Raw genomic sequence first — 27,345 nt, 5'->3', positions numbered from 1 at the left:
ATTCACACACCAGGGGTCTTCTTTATTACTCTTAGATTGCTGATGCAGACCTTTTCTTTTCCTCTTACTCCTGAGGGCACAGAACATACATTTCTCCTCTCCAGAGCGGCCAGGCATCCAGGACATTGGCACCTGTGAGGTCCTAGCTCCACGGACTAAAGATATTTATCCACCAAATCTTTCTTAAGTGGGAATATACAGCTTTATCACAGCCTTCTTGACTTTGCATACACACACCACTTTTTCCTTCTCACCCTTGCAACTTTTTTCTCCTACAGTTGATTGCAGCCTTGGCACCTCTGTCTTATGCCTGGTCAACTCCACTGACCTCTCACCATCCTATTTAGCCCCACCATCCATTTGTTATGGTGACGACACCCTTGATGGACTTTTTTATAGAAAGTCTATAGCCTCACCTATTATATCATGTTGATATTGGATTAATCAGTGCACATGACAACAAGACACATTTATACATGAACAATACATTTTCATACACAAAATAAGTTGCATCACCCCTGTTAGATTCCCCTGTCATGAACTTCCTATCAACCCTAGCATGTAGGTAGGTGGTCAGGCAGGCTTTGCGATCCAGACAGGAAGGTTAATGACTGACAGGTCACAGGTGGGGTAACACTTAGCTGACAGTCAAATACACAAGCTTAGATCAGAACCCACAGATAGGCAGCAACACTACAAAGGTCCCTGGAGACCGACCCAAATAAGGCGCAAATGGCCAGAGGGAAGCATGCATTCCCAAAACACCATAAAGTTAGATGCTACACGTAGTTAGGGACAATTAGCCAATCTGGACACTGCACACACAGCACACACAGTGACCACGTGCCCCTCAGGCCCCACATCTGGGCACATACTCACTGGCCCACATTTTGTCCAAGTCAGGTGGAGGCCCAACCTATCTTGAAATTGTATCTCTGACTCTTTGTCAACTGTTCACATTTTCACCAGGGAAATAATGCTTTATGACTTTAGTCAACCCAAAGAAATGTAGAAAATGTGCTTCATTTCAATGTACTACAGGAGACAGTTCCCAGACTCCAGTGCTGTAGCTGCTCTCCTGGCTGTAATGCTTAATTAAGTGAACCATTTCCTGTTTTGCCAGACACCTCTTGCCTGTTGTTTTTTTAAGGTAAATCCTCATTTGAGCAACAGTCAAACGTAAAAAAGTGCTCACACATCTGAACTCCAAACATTTGGACCTAGCCTTTCTACAAGAAACCCACCTCACAAGTGTAGAGATGGACAATCTTAAAAAGGTTTGGATGGGCATAATCATCCATAGCAGCTGCTCTTCCCAGCCAGCCTCTGGAGATATGCCCACATCACGGAGTGCACATCTAACTCTGAAACTCACTCTCCTGTAGCGTACTCAAAATATGGACAGATCCTGGGAGCATGTATACATTTGCCTATTTTAAGATACTGGGCAAGATTTTATGTGTGGAGTCAGTCTATGCCTTATGTGTGGACTAAAGCAACATTTCTCCTTTGCCTCAACTGCACCCTAAGAGAACTGCTCACCTCACTTGTAATCCTGGATGAGACTAGGTCATAGCCTTAGATGCTGTGCTAGATCAGACTCTCCTGCTGGATAGGGTCAGTACCGTGGACAGAACACTCTTATGGGACATACAATCAGACTATGGCATTCTTGATGTTACCTTCTCTAATCAACCACAAAATCATACACCTATGTGTCATCTCTACATGGACCCAATACAGACTTTACAACTTTCTAATACTTTCTACCACTACTATGACTACTCAACTCATCTCTAATCCTTCCTGTCACAGGTACTGGATGCTTTTATTCTGGTAGGCTTTCTTTCTGATCATTCCCCGATCAGCTTGTTGCTTCACCTGGTATTGATGAAGCTGGTCTGTAAGCCTTGGCAACTCAATATCCATTATTAAAAGACTCCTGAGAGGAAGGTGTTTGTCAAATCCTGCCTCAAAACTTGTCTTGATGATAACATGGGACCTATCAGGAGTCAACTCATGCATGACGCTGCCTTATACATTAAGCAGAGGGTGGACTAACAGGCCTCTCTGGAAGAAGCAATCCATGACATGACATGATCATAATCCTCCCTCCGCACAAATCTCACATTAGCCAAGGGCTAGGGAAAGCTAAAATGGATCTCAAAACATTGTTCACCTCCAAGGATGAATATCTGCTGGCTAAACTTAGATATTGTCACTCTAAACCGAGTGAAAGGGCCAGCAGAATGCTTCTGGTCCAGCTATGGCAACACAAGGCAGCAACTATCTTTTCAGCCATAAAGGATCGGACTGGTCACCTCATCACTTACTCACAAGGGAAAGTCCTTCATGCCCCAGAAAGAATTTTACAAATGGGCATTGCCTGGCATGGTGGTGTTGCTTGCATGTGATTTTACCTTGAAAAAAATATATAAGAGGCGTTTGGCAAAACAGGAATGGTTTGTTTAAATATACACAACAGCCGGAAGAACAGTTACAGAAACGGGGTCCAAGGACTGTCTCTCATTGTACAATCAATCTGAGTGATTGTTATACATTTCTCTGAGTGTCATAAAGTAATTACAACATTCCTTTTGAGATGAATAATGTGAACAGTTGTCTTTGTGTCGCAAATAAGGTCCTGATCATATATGTAATTGGACCTCGACCTGGCTTGGACACAATGAATGCCAGTAGATAAAGTGTCCAGATGTCCGTCCTGAGGTGCATGTGATCACTGTGTGTACTGTGTATGTTGTGTTCTGATTGATTTAGTGACCTAACAACATGTGTCGTCTGACTTTTATGGCATTTGGGAATGCGTGCACCCCTCTGACCATGCAGTTTTATTAGGGTCAATCTCCTGGGACCATTGTGGTGTCGCTGCGCCTATGTGTGGGACTAATTATTGAGCTTTCTGTTCACATGTTTATTAGCTGGCTACTTGCTGCCCCACATGTGACCTGTCAGTCAGTAGCCTCAGGCATAGGGTTCAGAGCCAGCTTGACCACATATCTTGGAGTCGGAGTTGATGGAGAGTTCATGTTGTGTGGATTAGCTAAGAGTGATGTGATTTTGTTGGCATATTTGATCATGTCATAGTACACATCAACATCAACTTTTCCAATATTAACAGTGGGTTCTCTCTCCACGGCCTTAAAGGAGGCAGATCAGAGCCCCAGATTGAGGCGGTCTACAACAAGGCTCCCCTAACAGTGCCTGACAAGGACCAGTTGTCCTGCAGCAGCTACTAGCACAAACCTCTCCTCAATGGAGATGTTGAGATCCTTGCCAGCATATTGGCAGCCCATCTTAAGAAAGTCATATCTACGCTCATCCATCTCACGCAAGTGGGCTTCGTCCAATCGCAAATGACTCATAACCACATATGAACTCAGGTTCATGTCCTTTGCCTGTCCAAGGGCATGTCAGAAGAGGCACTGGCCTTGTTCCTCAACTTGAAAAGGCATTTGACCGCATCAAGGCCCTCTGCAAATTCAGCCTCGTGATTACTTTTCCCCCATGTCCATTGGCTACATGACACTCCTTCAGTACAGGTGCATTGCAGGGGTTTTTGATTGGTTCCTTTTAAAATCTGGCATGGGATGAAACAGGGGAGTTCACTCTCTCTTCTCCTTTTCCTCCTTGCCCTTAAACCATTAGCAGTGGCCATCCACCAATTGCCGGACATACTAGGAATATGGTATATAAACCTGAACCCCTTATAGAGCAGACCGAGGTGAACTTCACCAAATGGACCCATCTCAATCTCTTGCTGTGGAGTATTGCTGAGGCTGTCAAGATTGTTATCCTACCTAGATTTACCTATGTCTGCTCCTCATTCCGACCCCTATCTCGATGTTGTGTTCCATTGAAAAAGGCATCAAAAGCTTAATATGGTGCATCGCCAGACCACAAATGACAATTTCCAACCTGGGAGCCCACATGACACTAGGTGGTCTGGGACCCCTCTCTGTTGTGCTCTATTCCCTTACTTTTCACGTTGCACAAATCACCTCATGCAACAAAGGATACCTAATCCTGCCCTCTTGGACCCAATAGTGAGAAAAATCTCACTGAGTTCATCGGGCATTCACTTGCTTTCTGCGAAAGGCGCACCTGCAACTACACTGAAAAACATACCCATACTCTCCTATCGACTGACCTGTACCTCCATGAGGGAGACCCTTTCTGGCAGAATGTTGGCATTCACCTAAGAGGAGCCTTGCCACATTGGCTAGGGGTGGGCGATGAATTTTGCTCCACAAGAGTTAACATTTCTGGCCACTCTATGTTAGGCAAGTGACATTAAGTCTGGCCAAATATTACCAACTGCTATGTGGTGGAGTTTTTCTCAAATGCAGCTCACCAACAGTAAGATGGTGAGCGCAAGCAAGATTTGGCATCCCCTAGCATGATTTTCAGTTGTTACAAGATTTTCCCAATGCAGGAAACTGTGGGCAATTGTCACCTTTGGCAGTCAGAAAGCTGCCACTCGAGTGGAAAATCTACTCAATCATCAGCAAAATCAACTCCAGAAGCTGCACTGTCTGGCACACAGCATAGTGCAATTTGCTGTGGTTTTTCACCATGGAATGATGTCCCAGCTGTAAAAATCAGTGCGAGCAGAGCAACATGTCTAATTCCTGATCCTGTTTGAGGGACTCCACAGAATTTCATTGAGTTTTCTTGTAACTCCGAGAAATTCCACAGAGTGAAACTCTGTGAGCTCCGTCCATCTCTCGTTTTGGCATATATGGTGCCAGGACAACATCAAGGTCATTTCTCAGATTTTTGACAAGGTGTTTCTCAATTCTTTCAAGGTCCTGAGAGACAAATTCCATCTTTCTCTTAATCAGAAAAGGAGATATCTTCAGCTGTGACATTGCCTTGTCAGTAAGTTAGGCACTTCGCAATGAGTACTGGTGCTCTTACCAGTTGCCTCATACATCAGCCTATCGGGCCGCTATAGAGGAGTAATGTTGGGTCTCCTCTATTGGAACAACCCAAATATTCTCTGTCCCAATCACAACATCTGTGTACTGCATGGCAGGCAGATATTATGCATTAATTATGAGGTTGAGGTTTGGTTTATAGGCTTTGGAAAACTGGACAATGGGATGAGGGTATCCAGGATGAATTTCTGGTGTTTTAAGATGGTGCAGGACTAGTACTGGATTTCCTCAAAACTAGAATGTCGAAGGCTACCAACCCATGACTTACTTTGAGATTCAACATATTTTGCATCCACCTACCATGTTTGTCCATCTTCACACATCTGTCATTTTGCACCTCTATTGCTCAGACTATGCGGTCTCCCTTCCTGAGCCATTAATTGCCCAGGGGATCCCATCCCAATGGGGCCGGCTTACTTACTGTATCTCAGGAAGCCTACTCTCCAGGACACAGTAGTTTCCCTTTCCACTCCACAATTGCATGGGCAAGGAAACATGTGCTTGCTTTGAGGTGACAGGAGCATTTTTAAATCTCCTGCCAAATAGGAACAAACACAAAGGGCCTCATTTTGATGCTTGCGGGCTGACTGTTGGCCCACCAGTCCCATGGCAAGGAGACAGCCACAGAGTTGGGGGCTGCTGTCCAGTCCCATTACAAGGTTTCCACTGGGCTGACCGGCGGAAACCACCGAAATTGGAGGTTTCCACTGGTCAGCCCAGTGGAAACCATGCATCCACTTTCACCATGGCTTCTCAGGGAGCCGAGCCCAAGGCTGTCACTCAGAGGGTACTCCCCTTCAATAGCAGGCAGTGTACATTCTGAGTGTGCTGGGCACTACACTGCCCACAACATGGTACCCACGCTGAAAAGGCTAGCAGAAAGTGAAGTTGTGATCAGCATGGCATCTCTGAACTCAGCGCCGCCTTGCTTGAGCATGACTTTGACTGTCATTACTCCATCTGGAAGCCTGTTCCTGGAGCTGGTGGCGGTTCCTTGGTGGTCTGACCACCAGGGTAGTTAATAGGGGGTCAGACCACATGGCATGCAGCGGTCTGAAGACCGCCAGACTCAAAAGCGGCCCTAAGTCTGCCCCCAGCCGAAGGAAGAGATAAATATGCTGGGAGCAGACTTGTGGTTTGTTTCCTTAGCAGTGCTGATGTGGCAGGGAAACAGAAAACATATTGCTCCCTGCCTGGAGGGAGAAGCGTAAATAGCATGCAGAGAGCTGTCTGGGGCCATGTAGGCCCTGTGGCTGACCATGAGGACCCTCCTCTTTTTTAGGGATTTGACTCTTGGGCATAGGCCTATTAAGGCTCGGGAAGGGGGAGCTGCATGCACCCCCTTCCCTTAGATTTTAGCAATGGTAGATGGGAATCTCGGGCTCAAGAAGGTGCAGGGAGGGTGGATATGTGCCCCACATCCTTTTTATTGTATTTTGCTTTAGGGGATGGGGTCTCTGGGGCCTATCACTGCTCGTAGAGGAGAGCTGCATGCCCCTTCCTCCCACATTTTGGTCCCAGGGGATGGGGTACCTGGGACCTAAGACGGTTTAATTGTATTTGCCTATGAGGTATGGGGTTCCCTGGGCCATTTAAGGCTCAGCAAGAGGAGCTGCATGCTAACTCCCCTTAATATATATATTTTGGCCTAGCGAAATCTGGTCCCTTGTGCCCAAAGGCTAACACTACACTATGCATGCCAAAGGCTGTGCATGGTGTGGGGCATAGCCTGTTCCAGGTCTGGCCCACAGAGACCTATCTATCTATCTATCTATCTATCTATCTATCTATCTATCTATCTATCTATCTATCTATCTATCTATCTATCTATCTATCATAGTTGAGCTCACATTTTGAATGCACAAAACCATTGAAATTCACCTGTGACATATATGCGTGCAGGGAGCAGAGATGAAAGCTTTGCTTCAGCAACCACGGAGCTCCTACTTATAGCAGCTCCTTGGTTGCTGGAGCAATGGGACCATGGGGGAGGCCTTACGGCTCCTGCTGAGGTGCCAGATAACACATAAAGGGCATGTAATAGAAAAATAAAAAGAATACTCAGGGGACATGGGGAAGGCCTTGAGGCTTTCCAGCTTCCCAGGTAGCCTGTAAAGGGCAGAGTATAAATTAAAATAAAAACATGCAGGGTCGGTGGGGGAGCACTTAAGGGCTCCCTCATGGTTCCAGATAGCCCAAAAAGGGCTAAAGACAACTATTAAAAAAAAAAAAAAGAATAGCTCAAGTCTTCACACTGAGCCTTGAGGGTTTGAGTCCAGCTAGAGTAATTTCCCTCCATTATTGCTTTTTTTGGAGTGCAAATGTTCAAGGCTCATACTGAAAGGTGATCATACTGTTTTTAAGTGACAAATTAATTTTCTTGTCAAATTGTGCAGAAATATCTTATTCTAAGTATATCATACATCAAAGCCTAAAACTCTCTATCTCTCTTACTTTCACTCTTTTCTCTCTCTCTCTCTCTCTTTCTTTCAGTCTTTTTCTCCCACTCACAACCCCACTCAAACATTTATGCACCCACTCAAAGTCCCACTTAGATAATCATGCACCTACACACAAACCCACTCAGACCCTTGTGCATCCACTCACAGCCCCACTCAGATCTTCAGGCACCCACACGCAGACCCACTGACACCCTCATGCATCTGCTCACAAACCTACACACACACTGACACACACACGAAAACACTGATGTAAGCACACTCACATCCAGACAGACTCACAGCCACTCTTACCCCAGATAAATCCTCTCATATCTATTCTCAACCCAGAGAGGCCTCAGCCTATTCCCGCCACTCACGGCCAAAGTGCGGTGCACAGCATGGTATTGGGTGGTTAGGTGGGTTGGCTGCATGATCTGGCTGCAGGTCAGGTCTTACAGGCAACCTCTGCTGCTCAGGGGCGAAGGCTGTGCATGGCGCAAGGTTAGGTTATTATAAGGGGTTGGCCTCAGGGCCTGGACACTGCTGCTGCACTGCTGCTGCACATGGCCTTCAGCCATGCTCTGTGGTGGTTGAATTAATGTACAGCAATTATAGTAAAGTTACTATACAAAAAAAACTGAAATTCACTGAAAATAACAAAGGTTACTAGGACGTTCTAGTTAGGAAATAGATTAAAAAGACCATAAAATTCAGTTAAAAATCCAAATGTTACAGGAACGTTATAGTTAGGCTCACTTTTTAAATTAATCTATATACATATACATACATATATATGTATCTATATGTATGTGTGTGTATAATATAAATATATTGTGTGTTTCGGACAAAATATTGATTAAAAAAAATCTATTTGCAGAAATATTGAGTTTTTAACATGGTGACACAGAAATATTGTGTGCAAAAATATTGTTGACAAAAATATTGATGGTTCAAAGTAAGAATTATCTATGTTTTATATTGTTTGCATAATTGTTATCAATGTTTTTAAATCTAGTTTGCAATTTTAAGGTATTTATATTTTTAATGTAATTGTAAAATAGAAATGTCTAGTGTTGCAGCGATTTGTGAGGTTTGTAGGGGCAAGGGGTGGGAAGTTAATTAGGTCTCATTTATTTATATGTTTTAATTAATTTTGATTTTCTATCTTATTTTTAAGTATATATATTATGCAACACATTTTTTAAAGTTGTATCTTAGATGCAAGTTGTTGGGTTTGTAGGGGTATAGGGTGGAAAGCTAATTAAATAATAATTTATTAATTATACATTATTTATTTATAGTTAATTAATTGTTAATTATGTAAATTGTGCAATTTTTATATTTTTTAAATTTAGATGTATGTTTATTGTGATTCTATAATGTGGAATTTGTTTTAATCATTTTCAATAGCATACTGCTTAGATTAATTAGTTACAAAGTTGATAATTATTTTAATCTTTTAATTGCTTTAAATGTTCAATATTGGCAGTTTTACAATTTTACAAAATTAATACTTGTATTAAAATAAGGTATTTGTTTGAAGTGATGTACATCTTTTGTTGCACAGACTGGAGTGGTAATAGTAAATGTTAGCCCTCCTGAGTCCAAAGTTTTTCCTACTGTTTTACTGACTGGAGTAGGAATAGTGATTTTGACTACTTCTGTGTTCAACACTTTCCCTACTGTTGCACAGGCTGGATTGGGTTAGTAGATTTTACCCCTCCTAAGTCCAACACTTTCCCTATTGTTGCACTGTGGGGAAGTGGATTATTGATAAGGGCAGGTAGGTCCCTACACTTAGCAATAGGTCACAAACTCCCACTAGGTCCAGTCAAGGTAGCTTGGCCCACTAGCAGTTAGGCTTAACTTAGGAGACAAGTGTGTAAAGCATTTAATATCAAAACAAAAGTAAATAAGTAAAACACAACACACAATAAAAATCCAACAATAATTTATAAGACTAGAAAATATTTTTATCTTCAAAATTAAACCAAAGCAACAAAAATTCAAAATAGGGTGATGTGATTTTTTAAAGGTTAAGGCCCTCATTATGAACACGGCGGTAAACACCGCACCGCCGGTGGTGGCAGTAACAACCGCCAACAGACGTGCGGTCCGAACCACCAAATAATGAACCATATGAAACACAGGCATCCTGAAAACCACTCACCGCCAGCAGAGGAGCGCCGACAACGACGGCAGAGCCAGCCCAAAGGCCGACGGAAAGGCCCTACCCACCCATCAAATAATGAAGCACTAGACCGCCATCATTTCCGGAGCAGGAACCACCGCAATGCAAAGCCATGTGGAAATGAACCAAATATAAGGAAACACTCACCGGAGGCTCACACAACACACCGAAGCAGACATGGAGAGAGAGTTGCAGATCATGCCAGCCCTGCTCATTGCCATATCCCTCCACGACCGAGACCTCCGACGAAGACGACGACGGTAAGTACCGCAACCTACTAAACAAGGGAAGAAAGGGCACAGTTACACACCCACCCATTCCACCCACCTTACAACGCTCCCACAACCCTTCACAACAGCACAAGCCATACACCCCACAGCAAGAGGTACTTACCCGACACAAGGCAAATGCAACCTGCCCAAAGTACATACATGTGCCACACACCCCCAAACAATGAAACGAGAGACCACAGATCCAGAGTGTGCCTCAAACAACACAGGCCACACATTAACCTTTATTCTGCTCACTGAGCAACAGAAGTGCATAGAAGGCCAATGGCCAGTCCATATTGAAAGAAGTCCACAATGACCCCAACTTGACTCCCACAAGTGCAACGGTACTCCACCTCATAGGAGCAACAATGGGGCATCCAGGCACCTCATAGAACAGGGGCAGAGGGTGGTGGGGACTTACCACTGGGAGGATCTTAGATTTCAGTTTGGAAGGTGGAGGGGGTTTGGGTTTGCCGGTGGAAGGTGGGGGAGTGGGCTTGGACCAGGGGGTGGCAGATGGACCTGGTGTAGCACCGGGCTTCTTCCTCTCTGGGAAAGGGACACAGAAATGGGAAGGGCAGACAGGGGTGTGCTGTGATGTGGGATGAGTGGACAGGGCGAGGAGGTGAGCACGTTTAGGGACGAGACGGGGTGGGCCAGTGGGTTCAAATAGGTCAACAGGAGAAAGGAAAAGTTTCTTAGGTGCAATTGGGGTGGACCTGGAGGAAGGCGTGGGAGTGGAGGTAGAGGGTGTGGTCGTGACAGGTGTAGCTCTGCGTGACATGGCTGCAGGTGACTGGACAGTATGCTGAGGTGTGGTGGATTTGTGATGGGTGTGTGTTTGGAGTGTTTGAGTGTCTTGGGAGGGGATGGACACAGTGGGACAAGACAGGCTGCCAGTGTAAATGGATGTTGTCTGGGTGTCTGCAAGTCTGGTGAGTGTGCTGCATGTGTCAACTAAAGTCATTGTGGTGAGTGCAGGTTTGGTGTCTGGGGTGCATGAATGGATGTGTGCTATTGTGGTGACTGTAGCAATAGGGACAGCAAAATTGAATGAGGGTGCAGTGCATGTGGGTGTGCATGTACAGGGGACAGACAGGGAGGTGGAAGAGCTGGACACACTGGGGGAAGTGGAAGTTGGTGTGTGTGCATGTGTATGTTGGCTGTGTGTATGCTTGTGGTGGGAGGTGTGGTGCTTGTGTTTTGAAGTGTGCTTCTTGTGTGTTGAGGTGTGTGCCTGTGTGTCAGAATGTGTGCTTTGGATTGGTGAAGGGAATGGAGTGCTGGAAGGGGTAGAGGTGGTTGGAGGGGGGACGGAATGACCAGGGACACTGGCTGCCGTCCAAGAGGAGGCCAGAGCCTGAAAAGATCTCTGTAGGCCAGACACAGCACCGTGAATGCCATCCAGATAGGCATTGGTCTTCTGCATCTCTGATGCTAGCCCCTGGATGGCATTGACGATGGTTGTCTGCCCTACAGAGATGGTTCTCAGGAGGTCAATAGCATCCTCCGTGAGGGCAGGAGGGCTGACTGTGGCAGGGGAGGAGGTGCCTGGGACGAAGGAGACGCCCACCCTTCTGGGTGGGCGGGCACGGGCAACGAGGTGGGGAGCAACTGGGAGGACGGTGATGGTATGGGGTGGCGGAAGATGACAAAGTAGGGGTGCACCAGAGAGGAGGTATCGGAGTCACTACCTCCAGTGGTAGTTGCCTCCCCCATGGTACTCCCCTCGCCCTCCAACCCACTGGTCCCCTTGGTGTCAGATGACTCTGCCTCAGAGGATCCATGGGGCGCTGCCTCCCCACTCGCCGGTACCTCAGCTCTCTCGCCAGATGATGCTGATGTACACAGACAACATAAGAGAACAGGGATGGGTAGACAAAACAGGAGAGACACTTGTAAATAGCTGAATGGAGGTACATTAGTGGTTCACACATACACCCACCCAGAAAACCTTCCACCAGGCAGCACCTACCGCTATACACATGGCTATGCCCCTGACTAGTGGCCAGAACCCTGCTCTACAGCCATTCCCCAACTAACTTAAGGACCTGACGTACTGCAGACTTGACCCAAACACCCCTACTCCCCACGGGGGCCATTATGTAGATGGACATCAGTCATAGTCCCTGCCACTAGACAGCATAAATATGAATGCACACACACACATCCATCAAGGGGACAAAATATGGTATATGTACTCACCCCCTTGTGACTGCTGTGTCTGGGTACGCCACCACCAGGATGCGTTGCTTAAGGGTGGGTCAGTGCCCAACGGGCACCCCTTCCTCGTTGGGAGGACTTCCACAGCTAGACCTCACAGATCTTCCTCGCCCAGCGCCGCAGGTCCTCCCACCTCTTCCTCCAGTGGGTGCTCCACCAGCTGTAGACCCCCAGGGTCTGCACTTCCTTGGCGATGGCATGCCAAAATCCCCTCTTCTAGTGGACGCTTACCTATGAGGGACACACAGAAAAGTAACACTGAGGCCAGACACTTGCCAATCATATACAGCTGGCTATAAGTCCACTATGGGATGGACATTTCTAACAGCCTAACAGCATACACACACGCAGCATGTCAGGAACCCTGGACCATACAGTGTCACAAGTGCACACATGTATGCAGCCAACACCCACCACTACACACATCCATGCACCCCAATCCTCCTACTCACCTGTGCCTCTGGCCGACCGCAGAGCTTGGCATACAGGGGCATCAACGAGCTTCTCTAATTCCTGGTTGGTGAAGGCCAGGGCCCTTTCCCCTGCAACACATGCCATTTCCATGACCAGAGGCAGGACACAGCAGTACACAGCAGTACACTCAGTGGAGTACCTGCATGCACGAGATCAGGGAGTCAAGTGAAGTTCGGGTGATGAGTTTGCGTATGCACCGCGGAGGTGTACACCGTTACAGCTGGCGGCGATCATGATACGCTAAGAATGCCCATTGATAACCATGTTAACTAATGAATTTGGCCATGGCGGTAAACACCGCCTTACGCTATTACGTCAACTGCTAGCGGTATGAGGTCACTTCCACCACAACACTTCTGGATTACAGGGGGCTGACATTTTGGCCTTAACTACACAGTTGTAAAACCCTCATCAGCACAATGCAGGCCCTATTGTCCCCTAAACACCCATAGGCATGTAACAATATACCTTACCTCACCTGACCAGCCCTGATATATCATTGTGGGCATGTTGCTGTAATGTCACACACACTAAGCATTTGTGTCATCGACAATCATGCCAGCAGTGCTGAATGAAAAACAATGTGTCCAGATGTATGTGTGTTCCTCACACGTGTTTTCAACTCCTCCTGGGTACAGACCCTTGTGGCGAGGAAGGGTCCCATCGGTGTACAGACCACTTGTTGATTTGTGGACCATGGTGGAGCGTCACACCATTATCAATTACAGACTCACTTGTGCAACTATTCATGAACTTTGTGCAGTGAGCATGGATGCAGTTTTTTTCACAGCCAATGTTTAGCATTATACTGTCCAGATTCCTGAATTCATTTGTATGACACCTACAGGCCTATGTGAAGTTTCCCCAAAGTGCTGACTTCCCTGGCATCAGGTCGGACTTCTATGCCTTTGCCAACATACCCCATGTGATAGGTGCGATGGATGGCACCCACATAGCTATCCTCCCCCCAAGAGTCAGTGAACAGGTGTGCAGAAACAGGAAGAACTGTAATTCCATGAACATTCAATTGGTGTGTACTGCAGACCAATACATCTCACATGTGAATACCATGTTCCCTGGTTCAGTCCATGATTCCTTTGTGCTGAGGAACAGTAGTGTGCCACACAAGATGGAACAACTACAAGAGGACAGAGGGTGGATCATAGGTAGGTGTTTCTGACACTTATTGCCACATAGCAGACAGCCAGGCTGTCTGACTCTGAGGGTTGTCAATGACAGTCCTGTTTTGCACCTTTTTCTAGGTGATTCTCGCTATCCCAACTTGAGTTGGCTCCTGACACCAGTGAGGAATCCTAGGACACATGCAGAGAGGAATTACAATGAAGCCCATGGACGTAGTAGGAGGGTGATAGAGTGCACAATAGGTCTCCTGAAGGCTAGATTTCGTTGTCTACATATCTCTGGCGGTTCCCTGGCCTATGGGCATGAAAAGGTGTGTAGAATATTGGTTGCCTGCTGCATGCTGCACAACGTGGCTATGAGAAATTCTATCCCCTATTTGAGGAGGAGGGTGCTGTATATCCAGACCAGCTTCCTCAGAGAGGGGATGAGAGTGATGGTGATGATGAGGAGGGGGGAGATGTAAATACCATGATTCAACTGATACAACTCTTCTTCCAGTAACTTTGTGGGACAAATAGATGAGATTGCTGTCTGTGCATCATACTGTCAGTGTGCCTTGTCATCTAGGAGGGTGTTGGGTCAATACTCATTGCCACTGTGACCAGGTCTGCATAGGACAGGTTACAATATAGTATAATTGTTCAACACATCTGTAGGCACAACATAACGTAAAGTATGTGTTGCTTTTCCTGCTACTCAGATAATAATAAAAGGGTTATAATACAGTTGCATCCATACTTCACTTTGTTTAAACTTAATGACAGGGGACATTGTAACAGGTGAAAAGGTGTTTTATTTGGTGCAGGGATTAAATCGTGCAGATTACAGTGATAGGAGTGGGCTACTGGAGGTTGTACAATATGGCAACATGGTTGCAGCATTGTCGGCAGTAGTGGTAGGTCCATCAATGCTTATAAGAGTTTGTTGTAGTTTTCACACTGTTTGGTCGTTGATTCAGTGGGACACTTGGAGGACAGTTCTTGCCAGAGTCATTTCTTTGAGGGGGCCTTGGTCTTGGCAGGTGTTCCTCCTGATCTGCATGGTCCGATGTGCTATCACTGCCCTCCATTTAGCATGATGTCCCTGCCCAATCCTCCTGCCCTTTGGTGCTCAATTCTATGCCGCATCATTGCCCTCCTGCTTAGCCTCTGTGCTTTGCTTGCTGCTCCGACCCTCCTTCCCCTGCCCTTTGATGTCTATGTGCAGGCCCCCTCCTTTTTTCCCCACCATGTTCCAAGGACCTGCCACTGTCTTTCCTATCTACTCTGAGTGTTCTGTCCTGCTGAGCTGAAACTGCCCCTCCCACCTGCCTAGCATGGTCAGAAGGCTGCCACCTGTCCCTACCACCTCTAACCTGCCTGTCCATATTCTATGCCCCTATCGCCTTCCTCATGTCTTCCATGCTCCATTTTGCTACCACTCTCTTCTGCCCTCAATGTTCTGTTGTGCTGCACCTGCTCTTCCTGCCTGACTAGTGTAGTATGTTGTGAAGCCCCTTCTCCTGTCCTCTCACATCTGGATCCAGCCCCTACCCCTCCCTTCTGTCCTCCATGGTCCTTTGTGCATGCTTCTTCTCCCTCCCTCTTGCCCACCATGGCCGTTGTGCTGCCACTAACCCTTTCACTTGCCATGCATGGTCTTCTGTGCTGTCACAGTCCCTCCCACCTGCCCTGTGTGGTCAGCTTACTGTCTATGACCCCCTCCAACCTTCCCTCTACTGTCTGCATTTATGCCATTACAGTATTGTCTCACTGTTTCCCTCCAAGGTGTGTTGTACTTCCAGTGCCCTTCCAGCCTGCCGTCCTTGCCACTTGCTGCTCCTGCCCTGCCCCTTTAGCCCCAGCTCTCCTTTTTTAGGCCCCTATCCTCTCCCTCCTGCCTTATCTGTTCTGTTGTCATGCCCCTGCCCCCTCCCTCCTACCCGTCATGGTCCGTTATGCTGCAACTGTCCCTACTGTCTTTTTTGGTGTGGTCAGCTTGCTGCCCTTGCCTCTTTCCTTTCTGCTCTCTGTTGTCTATGTGCATGGCCCTGTCCCTTCCCCATTGCTTTCCATGGTCTGATGTGCTGCACTGCCATCCCATTTGCACTGTGTGGTGTATTGTGCTTCTGCAACCCCGTTGCCTGTTCTGTAAGGTCAGTTTGGTGAACCGCCCTTCTCCCCCCTACCCTCTATTATCCAAGTCCATGTTCCTACCACATTCCATCTGCCCTCCGAGATCTAAAGTACCATACTTGCCAACATTTTGAACTTGGTAAGAGGGAGATTTTGAAAAAAAACGAAACCTGAGGAATTAATTTTCCTTATTGACTTACAATAAAAAAAGAGGAGATTTTAACCAGGAGACACATAAAATAAAGCCCTTTTGGACATAAAAACATTGGTAGTATTCTGCCTGAATCAGGTCTGTTGGCATGTATGGTTGTACAGTCACTGCCTCTTCCTTCTGCCCTCAATGGTCTGTTATATTGCCACAGCCTTCCCCTGGCCCCCTTTCCCTTGTGGTCCATGGTCCGTTGTGCTGCCATTGCCCCTCCTGCATGCCAAATGTGGTGAACTTGTTGCCTCTGTACCCTACTCCCTGTCCTCAATTATTCAAATCTGTACCCCAGATCTCTCCCTGCCTTCCCACAGTTTTCTAATGAACAACCCGATTGCTAACATTCTATATTTATTACAAATGTTTGGCATGCCTGACGCCATCTTGATGGAGTCAAAACTGTAATATTTAAACAATGTCCTTTAGCAATTATAAAAATGAGAGGGTCTTATTTCCATAGAAATTATGGTTAGTGCTCTGAAAACTAAAATGAGGACATATTGTCTGAGTTCTCAAATAGTGGCAAAGAACTTTGAACGTTTTTGTTATCTTTATGTTCGTTTATTCAGTTGATCTCTTGATTATATGGTTCACTTAGGGAAGGGGATGTGGTGATACAGCCAGAGCTGCAGACTTTGCAACTGGGGAACCAGGTTTGAGTTTCAGCAACAGCTCGACATGCTGTGATTCTGGGCAAATCATTTAATCTCCCCATGCCTCAAACCAAAATGAATGTGTCCTTGTGTAATGTAACTGATGCTCATGTAAAGCACTCCATTACCTTTGGGTCAAGTCTGCGCCATACAAAACTGCAAAAAAACAAAGAAATTAAGGACCTGATTATGAGTTTGGCGGACAGACAAGCCAACTGCCAAACTTGCGGGGCCCCCGGCACTGTCACTGGCTTTCCAGTGGCTTTCCAGTGGGGTCCCCGAGTTGTAATCAGCCAGGTGCTGAGATCAGCACCTCTGTGGTTGAGTACAACTTAGACCACCGTCAGCCCATCAGGAACCATATTCCTATTGGTTTCAACGGTCCTCTGGCTATCCAACCACTAGGGCCATAGTGGGGTGGTTGGACCGCCAGGAGTGTGGCGGTCCTTGGAACATCATACACGTAATCAGGCCCTATGTGCTCTGTACACTTCAGTCATTGGGCTATACTTGGGCCACATTTGGGTGATATTTGTGCTACATGTGGGCTCTTTTTTCTTTGGTGGCCATCTTGGGAGACTTATTTGTTATGAAGCTCCTCATTTCCTCATCCATAGAAAATACTTTCAGTTTTCGACTTTGATTCCATCAAGATGGTGTCATACCTTTGGCATAAATTCAGAATTTTAGCAATCTAGTTGTTTTCTAGAACAGTGTAGTGAAGCCGCTGATTGCTAGGTAGTTAACTGGCAGTCTGCTGCTGGTGTTGAAAGTGCATGTTTCAATCTGCACTTCAGAATATTTTAATGAAATAGAAGAGAAAGATATTTGATAACTGGCTTAAAATTTGTCCTAATTTAACCATCAGCTAAAATGGACTCCCTCGTTTTATTCCTTTCTAAATTAAATGTTTTAAGATTTACCAGTTTGAATAAATCAAGATGGCTTCAGGTGTGACTCCCTCTTGTCACGAACATGCCTTTTAGTGCTCTAGTTGTTCTTTAGAACACTCTTGGAGGCCGCAGTAGAACTTAAGGGAATCCACTGACAGGCTGCTCCTGTTGAAAGTACGTGTTTTTCACTGGGAATTCTAGATGTCATTCTCATATGGTGGAGAATGATAGTGTGAATTTACAGAAAATATGCTCTCATCTTAGTTTCTGGAGCACCTTCGATAAACTCTATGGGAAAATCTTGAGAAAACAGTTTTCTCGTAAACATGATTCATGAAACCCGAGCAAGATAAAATCACCATGGAACATGCCGTATTTCTCAAAATTAGTATTATCATGGTGCCATCAACAAATGATTTATATGGAAACTAAAATGTATCATCCTTTATACGTTTTCCTTTTTGTGACCTTCAAAACCTGTCATTCACTACAATACATTTTAAGGAGGTGACATCATGTATATTGGTCCCAAGATGGCTGCCAGCACTTCCTGGTTGAAGTGCTGACAGACAATCAGATCTCACCATGAGATCTTTGCTTAGGCTTCACCCAGAAATACAGATTCATTTTTCCTTTAGTATATCAAAAACTACGGAATGGATATGTACCAAATACCAAAAACCGTGCTTTCTGGACCAAAAGTTACCTTTCAGCCAAATATAGTGTAATTCCTTCCAGTGGATTGGGCTGTAGTAGTGTTTAAAATACCTGTGGGAATTAAGGGAAACGTACATTTTTAACCCTCCCCCTTTTTTTAACTAGTGACGGTAATTATAGCTAGGTCAGCTGTTCCATAGGAAAAGTGTTCTTTGTGTTGCTAATAATTTTGGCACCATTTGAGGAATCTTAACAAATCTTTCCAAAAAGTTGTGACTATTTGACTAGTTTGTGCATGGAACTTATTAGAGTAACCCTTCAAGCGAGGGCAGCTAAAAATGGGGTTTCAAAAACACAAAATATCCATCCATTTTCCATAGACATCTTTACGATGGGGTACAGCAAAAACTGCTTAACAGAATTGCACCACATTTGACCTACAGATTGTGCTTTTGTGATATGGTGTAAATCCATTAAGTAGCTTTTAAGAAATTAAAGTAAATAGAATATAGATATCTGGATGATTGGGTCAGTGAGAGGCTAGAGACACTCTTGTGGGAGCCCAATTTAAAAAAAGAACACCAGTGAAGTCGTAAATTATTTCATTGAACATATCATGAGTATGGTAATATGTGCGGTCAGAAGCAGTGCATGGCAGGAGCACCTGTAGCTGTTAGCTCTGTTAACTATAACTGGTGAATTTATGTTTTGGTTTTTATTTCAAAATATTATGGCCCTCATGACTTTGGCGGTCTTTTCTCAAGACGGCCAAAGCTACGGGCCCTAGAAGACAGGTCAGTGCTTGCGGTCTTCTGACCACCATATTACGAGTACTAAAGGATTTCTTCCACAATTTGGGTGGAAATCCTCCAGTAGTCGTGCTGGCACAGGGGCGGTTCCACCACCAGCCCCGCCCCACCAAAAGGACTCTGCCAGCCGCCTGGCGGTGTCCTGATAGCGGGGCTCTGCCGGCGGTGGAAGTGACTGTTCACATTCCCCTGCCAGATAACCACTTTGCCGGATGAGGTAAGTCAATCGTCTGACAGGGAGGGGGGTGGTAAGGCGGGGTTGTTGTGTGTGCGTGTGTGAGTGGGTGTTGTCTGCGTGTGTGAATGTAAGTGTTTATGTCTGTGTGTATGGGTGTGTGAATGTGTGTATGATTGTTGAAGTGAGTATGTGTTGGAATGTTTGTGCAAATGCGTGTAGGTATGCTTGTGAGTGAATGCGTGTATGTATGCTTATGAGTGAATACGTGTATGTAAGTGTTGGTGAATGAGTGTATGTAGGGTGCGTGTGGGTGTGTGTGCGTGTATGCAGGGGGAGGGGGGTGCTGTTCTGGAAGGGGGTTGGGAGGGATGCTGGTATGGAAGGGGGTTGGGGGATATTGAAATTGCAGGCAGGGTTTGGGGAGTCTTCTGCTGGTGACAGGAAAGAAATTTCCTGTCACCAGTAGCCTTTCCACCAGGGTTTTCTTGGCAGTGCTACTGCAGCAGAAACCCTGGCTGAAAGCCGACTCATGATACCACTGGCGGTCTTCAGTGGACCAGCGGGTTGGAGATGTTGATCTTCGGCCGTCCAACCACCCTAGCGGAACAAGTGGGCATGTGGCAGTTTGTCAGATTCCAAACTGCCACACTCATAATGTGGCAGTCTTCAACCTGGCCCGTCAGTGGTAAGACCGCCACTGTGGCCCTCACAGTCTTTGGGCTGCCAGGGTCATAATGAAGGCCTATGTTGTCACTAAAAAATGTACCTAACTATAATGAAGCTCTACCCTGTTCTTACAGTAAATGTATACATTTTTTAAAACAAAAACAGATCTTTTTATCACACCTAACGATAACGTTACTTTATTCTTTGTATTTTTCAGTTAATTTCTTGTTTTTTTTTAATGTATATTAATAACTAATTACTCTATGTAAATCAAAAATGCCATGTTTTTTTTCTTCTATTTAATAACTATAACATCCCGCTAACCTTTGTTTTTTTCAGCGAATTTCTATTTTTTTTTAAATTTAAAGTAATATTTAATTAACATATACCAATGCAACCTCTTTGGCCATGCATGGTTGGTATTTGCCACAAGGTATGTCCTGTGGCCAGGACCTGTAGCCAACCCTACACATGCAAGCAACCCCATGCCACTTAAGGCCTTTGTCCATGTACAGCAGGAAGCAGGAAGATGGGTCGCAGCGCTAATTGCGACCTCGCAAAAAGCAAAATGGGATGCACAAATCCAATTTCGGGGTACCAAATAACGATGCAACCCATTACCGACTCGCAAAAATTGCAACCTGATTTTGCGACTCGCAATTACGGAGTCGAAAATTGCTAGTCACAAACCGAATGCTCAAGCCAGTCGCAAATTGTGCCTAGTCGCAAAAAGCCCGTTTTGCACACCCAGATTACCACTGAGTCCGAACAGGTGGTAACCAGAACCATAGTATAAAAGGAGACCCAGAAAGCATCTGGGTTACTCAAAATGGCTGCACTATACGTGATTGCATGGAGGAGGAGAGTCCAGGCTGCCCAGCAGAGGAGGAGGAGGCAGAGACAGTTGAGGATATACCGAACCCAGGCAGACACTATTTCAACAAACTGAGGATGAGATCTATGACAAATACAGACTGAGCAGCGCAGTTATCCTAGAGATCATTGAACTGCTGAAACCTCAGCTAGAATGCCAGACAATGCGCGGCTGCACCATCCCCACACATGTGTAAGTGCTATGCTCACTGCACCTCTTGGCCTCGGGTAGCTATCAGGGGGTGATTGCAGTGTCAGGTGGGGTATCCCAAAGTGCCCTCTCAAGATTCTTCAGACGTTTCCTAGATGCCATATTCAGACACATGTCCAAATATATATACCTTCCCAGGAATGAGGCGGAAATTAACAGCACCAGGTTGTATTTCTACAGAATGGCCAACTTCCCCCAGGTAATAGGGTGTGTGGACGGACACCTGCAAATCTGGAATATGTGTCCCGCAATAGGAAATGTACCCACTCACTAAACATCCAGGTGATATGAAATGCCCATAATGTCATTACTGTCATTGTGACTAAATATCCAGGGAGTACACATGATGCATACATATTCAGGCACAGTGGGATACATCAACGCCTAGAAAGTGGGGAGTTTGGAGAAGGATATTTATTGGGTACTGGCGAGTACACTCTGATGCCTTAAATACATGTTACTGCGTAACCCTGTGATGCCCTGATAAGTTTGCCTCTTTTGTCAAACAGGTGACAGTGCATATGCCCTGAGACCATGGATACTCACCCCATACCTAACACCTGGCAATCAGAATGAGAGGCGATACAACATTGGACATCGGCGGACCAGAGCTGTCATAGAGAGGACGTTCGACTTGTTGATGTCACGATTCAGATGCCTGCACAAAAGTGGAGGAGCACTTCAGTATGCCCCAGAAACAGCATGCACGATCGTTTCTACTTGTGCCATTCTACACAACATTGCCACCAGATGTGGGCTATATCTCACCCCTGACGACACAGATTCGGAGGATGAGGAGCAAGAGCTACCACATTGACAGCCTGGGGATGGAAGCATCGCAATAGAGGGCAGACAGAGACAGAACCACATTGCAACCCATTACTTTGGCAGGTACGTGGCAACCGTTACAACACTCAATAATGTAAGACACACATAGCCCATTTGTGTAGTTCAAAAAATTATCCCTTTTATTTCTGGAATATAATAGGGAAACTATAGTCAACTAAACTGCATAATGAAAACAAAAGTATAGTCTGACACATTAAGTTCATGTGCCTCTGTCACACCACATATTGGTAGCTCACAGCCTCCTGCGACCTCGGCCACCATGGCTCACTCCAGGTTGGTCCCCTGATCCCTGGTGGGCACTGCTACTCCACAGGATTCGTGCATCAGTGGCAGACACACTACTGACACTGGAGATCTCCTCACTATCCATCCTTATAGTTGCCAATGCCCCTTGCTGCCTGTCTGGTCTCTAGCAGGTCCACTGCATGGCTGATGCGGCCAAGTCCTCTAGCCAGCCACATCACCTGCAAAATGGCCAAATTCAACTTGCAGCCTCACTGTGCGCCTTGACAGGCAGGATGTTGTGGTAGCCAAGCACCCTATTGACACACTTAATCTGTCCAAACGGGCAGCAGTGTTGCGCTCCCTGCGCCGTGCATGTGCCCTGTCGGCCACCATTTCCCTGACCATGTTGTCTATGGAAGAGGTCAGGTTTGCCATGTTTGCGTTCATTGTAGTGAACTGGTTGTCCACATTTGCAAACCCCTGAATGAGTGTGTTCTGCAGTCTGGTAAGGTTACGATTCATCAACCGCATGTCTATTTTGCAGCCGGTGACTCTGCAGTAAGGATGCCTCAAGTCCCAACAATTGCTCATCGGTGACATCCTCCCCACACGCTGACTGCATTGGGCGTTGCCGTCTATGCACTGAGCCAGCTGATCTATGTGGTCGACTCTCCCTAAGCATTGGCCCCGGTGTCACATTGGCTGCCTCTAAACCCAGATCAGGATCATCCATGTCCTCTGGTGCTGATTGGATGGGTGGTGTTGTCCTGCACTTCCCTGCAGTGTCTGTGGCAGACTCCTCTTGTATGTCTATGCCTTGTTCCTCTCCCTGCACAGTGGCGTTGTTGGTGGGTCCTTGTGGGAGACCTGTGGGACACAGGGGAAACACTGTCAGTGCCTCACATATGTTTGATGCCTCAGAATAAACGTTTCTCTATATTTGGACTACAGTACTACATTGCCCATAATGCACTGTCCTATAGGTTGCAACACTAGGAATGGAGCTAATGTGGAGGTGCATGCTTATATGTACTGTGGTTGTGTGCATGGTGCATAGAGTGGTGTAAATACGTTAATTTTGGTTCTTACTTTTGGATGTTCCTGGTGCTGAACTGTCAAGGTCTCCGATGCCAAGTACTGCCTCCGGCTCCAGAGTGGTCTCCACCATGGTTTCGATGGCTGTAGGGGGTGGTACAGTAGATGGGCCTCCTCCAGTGCATTGCATCTCCCTCATGCACTCAGCCACCCTTTCCTTGGTCCTGGAGCGAAGGTCATACCACCTTTTGCAGGCCTCATCCAGTGTGTGGTGGCTGACTCCGATGGCATTGATTTTGTTGAGGATGTCCTGCCAGATTTATTTCTTGTGGCTGTCAGGGACCCTCATTGCTGCCTTTCCAAATAACTCATCATGGTGCAGGCAGCACTCCTCGGTGAGCACCTCCAACTCCTTCTCTGAAAACTTTAGTCTTCTTTTCCTGCCAGCACTGGGTGTCTCCTTGTCCTGAGTAGCCATTGTTGCTGCAGCTCCTCTCACCTGGGCGTGACTCTGCAGTTTGGGCTGGATAGGCTCCTCCCTGTCCCATGGGGTTACTTCCTGGTTCTGATGTCATCACTCAGAACCAGGAGGTGGGTTTTTCAACAATTTAATTTGCACCTGCGTGCAATTTGCGTGTCAGTCGCAATTTGCGACACCAGACTACACTTTTTTTTTTTTTCGTCCTCATTTCGTCACCCACGCTTTGGTTGAGAGGAAAAAGCACAGGTCACGGCGAACAGTAGTATGCCTCCAGGTATATGATCCATACCTCTGTTGAGCCGTCCCACCCGTTCTACTTATTGTTCTTTTCCCAATCGCATACCATCGACCAAGTATTATTATTTTCTTCGAGACCTGATCATAACCAAAGCAGCACCCAAAAGGGTAAGGGGAGTTCTAATCATTGGACTTAAGTTTTCAAGAGGAGGAGACCAAACAAAGAACCTATAAAACACAAAATTGATAAACTATTGATAAACATTTTCCCAGTTCATCCAAAAATTGTCTCTTCTAGAAAGGGGACCTCGTTGTTCCATTTTACACATTCGATTTACAGATGTTTGCCAATCCTGAACACGGGGGGGAAGAGGTTCAACCCATTTACAACATATTTCTCGTCTAGCTAAAAGCATTAATATGAACAACAAATGCTCCTGATGTACTGACAATCTCTGGTAATTTATACCCTGTTCACAAACCCCAAACACCACCATAGAAAGATTTAATTTTAAATTAACCTTAAAGATTACCTTTAGAATGTTTCCTATATCCTCCCAATATTTCAACAACCTTGAACATTGCCAAAACATGTGAATATCATCTGCCTTTTCTTCCCCACACCTCGGACAGTTTTTCGGAATTTTCCCAATAGCTGTTAATCTAGCCGGTGTCCAATAAACCCTGTGGAGTGTGAACAAATGGTTTTTCTTCAACCCTGCCGGTTTAATAGTAAACCACAGTTCTGAACAGGACCTTTGCCACAATGCTATAACATCTAGGGTTGGAAAAATCCCCCCCCACTTCAACAGGGGAAGGGATGCACCATCCTCTGCTGTTTCCAACAAAGCATGATACCACAAAGCAACTTCTTTATTAATGACTTTCTGGTTTAATTTCCCTTTTCATAAACTCCTCCCTATTTCTCCTGTTCGTCGGGATTTCACCCAACTAGATATCTGAAAATACTTACATTTAGAAACTGTCCCTCCAGTACCCTCCTGGAATGCAGACCAGCTTAACAATTCCGATCCTTCTATTATCTGACCCCATCTTACCATCCCACTCATTCTCAAGGGAATTGATAATTAGTTGATAAGGCATTCAGGGGTACCAGGTGAGTCCCAGATGGGAGCAGAACTACAAAAATAAGGTATCTCTAGCGCCTTCCGAAAATACATCCAAACATTACATGCATGTCTGGGGAGCTTCAAACGTACCTTCTTAAAGTACTTTGGATGACCAAATTTATGTAAGAAATGGTCTGCTCCTTCCTCAAGATGTGCCGTTAAAGCTTTCCAGACCAGATCATATTCTGACTTCTTATTCAATAAAATTCTGATATTTTTTAGTTGAAAAGCCAAATAATACCTAAACAAATCCGGAGACGCAATACCCCCCCACTCTTTCTTTCTACTCATCTTTTTCCACAAAATCCTTACTCCCTTAGAGGCCCATACAAACGAGGATAGATCCCCCTGTAGTTTTTTAAACCAGCTCCTCCTAAACTCTAGTGGAATAGTATGAAATAAAAAGGTGAATTTTGGGAGAATGCACATCTTCAAAATATTAGATCTTCCGATTATAGAGAGAGGAAGAACGGCCCACGCCTTTAGCAGTTTTTTTGTTTTCCCTATACGTTATGTCAAAATATAATTTAGCTACCTCATTAAGATCAGTTGTTAATCGGATACCCAAGTATCTAATCTCTTGTTTAACTAAGGGAGAAGCATAGGTCAAATTCCAACACATTATTTCCGTCTTTTCTGTGTTTATACTGTAACCGGAAAATCTACCAAATTGTTCCATCTGAGTATTGACCCTAGGTAGAGTAGACCTGACATCACGCGTGATTAGCATAAGGTCGTCCGCATATAACGCTACTTTTTTTTCCCAGCCCCCAATTCGAAATGGGGTAATGTCCTTACAAGACCGAAGTAAAATTGCCAAGGGTTCAATGTATAAATTGAAAAGCAAGGGAGATAAGGGACACCCCTGTCGCGTACCCCGCCAGATCCTGAATTCCTGCGATAGTTGGACATTGACCAGGACTCTCGCTGAGGGGCATCTATACAGTTCCCTAACCGCCCTAACAAAAGGAATTCCCAAGCCCCCTTTTTCCAACACGGCCCTTAAGAAAGACCAATTAACACGATCAAAGGCCTTTGCTGCATCAAAAGTCAAGATCGCCAATGGAGCCTTTTCTTGTTCCGCCAGGTCTACTGCAGCAAATAACTCGTGAGTTACCTCATGGAGTTGCCTCCCCTTCATAAAACCCTTTTGATCCAAGTGAATCAGATTGCCTATGGCTCTCCCCAATCTCCTAGCTAAAATCCCTGTATAGAGTTTGTAATCCGCATTCAACAAGGAGATGGGTCTATAGGATGAACAAGACATTGAGGGGGTGATTCTGATTCTGGCGGGCGGCAGAGGCCGCCCGCCAGAATTCCGCCCCCATTATACCGCTCCGCGGTCAGAAGACCGCGGAGGGTATTATGAGTTTTTCCCTGGGCTGGCGGGCGGTCTCCAAAAGACCGCCCGCCAGCCCAGGGAAAAACTCCCTTCCCACGAGGATGCCGGCTCGTAATCGAGCCGGCGGAGTGGGAAGGTGCGACGGGTGCAGTGGCACCCGTCGCGTATTTCAGTGTCTGCAAGGCAGACACTGAAATACTTTGCGGGCCCCTCTTACGGGGGCCCCTGCCGTGCCCATGCCATTGGCATGGGCACGGCAGGGGCCCCCAGGGGCCCCGCGACCCCCCCTACCGCCATCCTGTTCATGGCGGCTTTCCCGCCATGAACAGGATGGCGGTAGGGGGGGTCAGAATCCTCATGGCTGCGGAGCGCGCTCCGCAGCCATGGAGGATTCAAACGAGCAGCGGAAAGTCAGCGGGAGACCGCTGACTTTCCGCTTCTGACCCCGGCTGAACCGCCGCGGTCAGAATGCTCGTTGGAGCACCGCCAGCCTGTTGGCGGTGCTCCCGTGGTCGGTGGCCCTGGCGGCCACCGGCCGCCAGGGTCAGAATGACCCCCAGTGTCCTTACCTGGCTTTAACAATAAACAAATTATGGCCTCTCTCCAGGATTTAGGTATCTGTGCCCCTTCTACCAGCATAGAGTTGAATAGCTCTAATAGAAATGGAATAAGTTCATCCCCCAAAACCTTATATAATTCATTAGGTAGGTTATCTGGACCAACTGACTTTCCTTTTTTCAACGCCTTTATGCCTTCAACAAGCTCAGCCTCATTTATCTTACAATTCAATGAAAGCATTTCAGATTCCTCTAAAACAGGGAGATGCGCTTTTTCTAAGAATTCTCTGACCGACTCCTCTGAATTAACCGAGCTTTCTGAATAGATTTCTTGAAAAAAAGATACAAATGCCCCCTCAATCTCTTCTTGTTCCATACAGATCTGGGGCCAGATGTAGGAAACTGTTTGCGACTCGCAAACGGCAAAATTTGCCGTTTGCGAGTCGCAAAACGCAGTTTCCTATGCAGAAATGCATTTCCGACTCGCAAATAGGAAGGGATGTTCCCTTCCTATTTGCGACTCGCAGT

Source organism: Pleurodeles waltl, chromosome 12 (assembly GCF_031143425.1).
Source record: "Pleurodeles waltl isolate 20211129_DDA chromosome 12, aPleWal1.hap1.20221129, whole genome shotgun sequence".
NCBI classification, from domain to species: domain Eukaryota; kingdom Metazoa; phylum Chordata; class Amphibia; order Caudata; family Salamandridae; genus Pleurodeles; species Pleurodeles waltl.
This window is presented reverse-complemented; position numbering follows the sequence as displayed.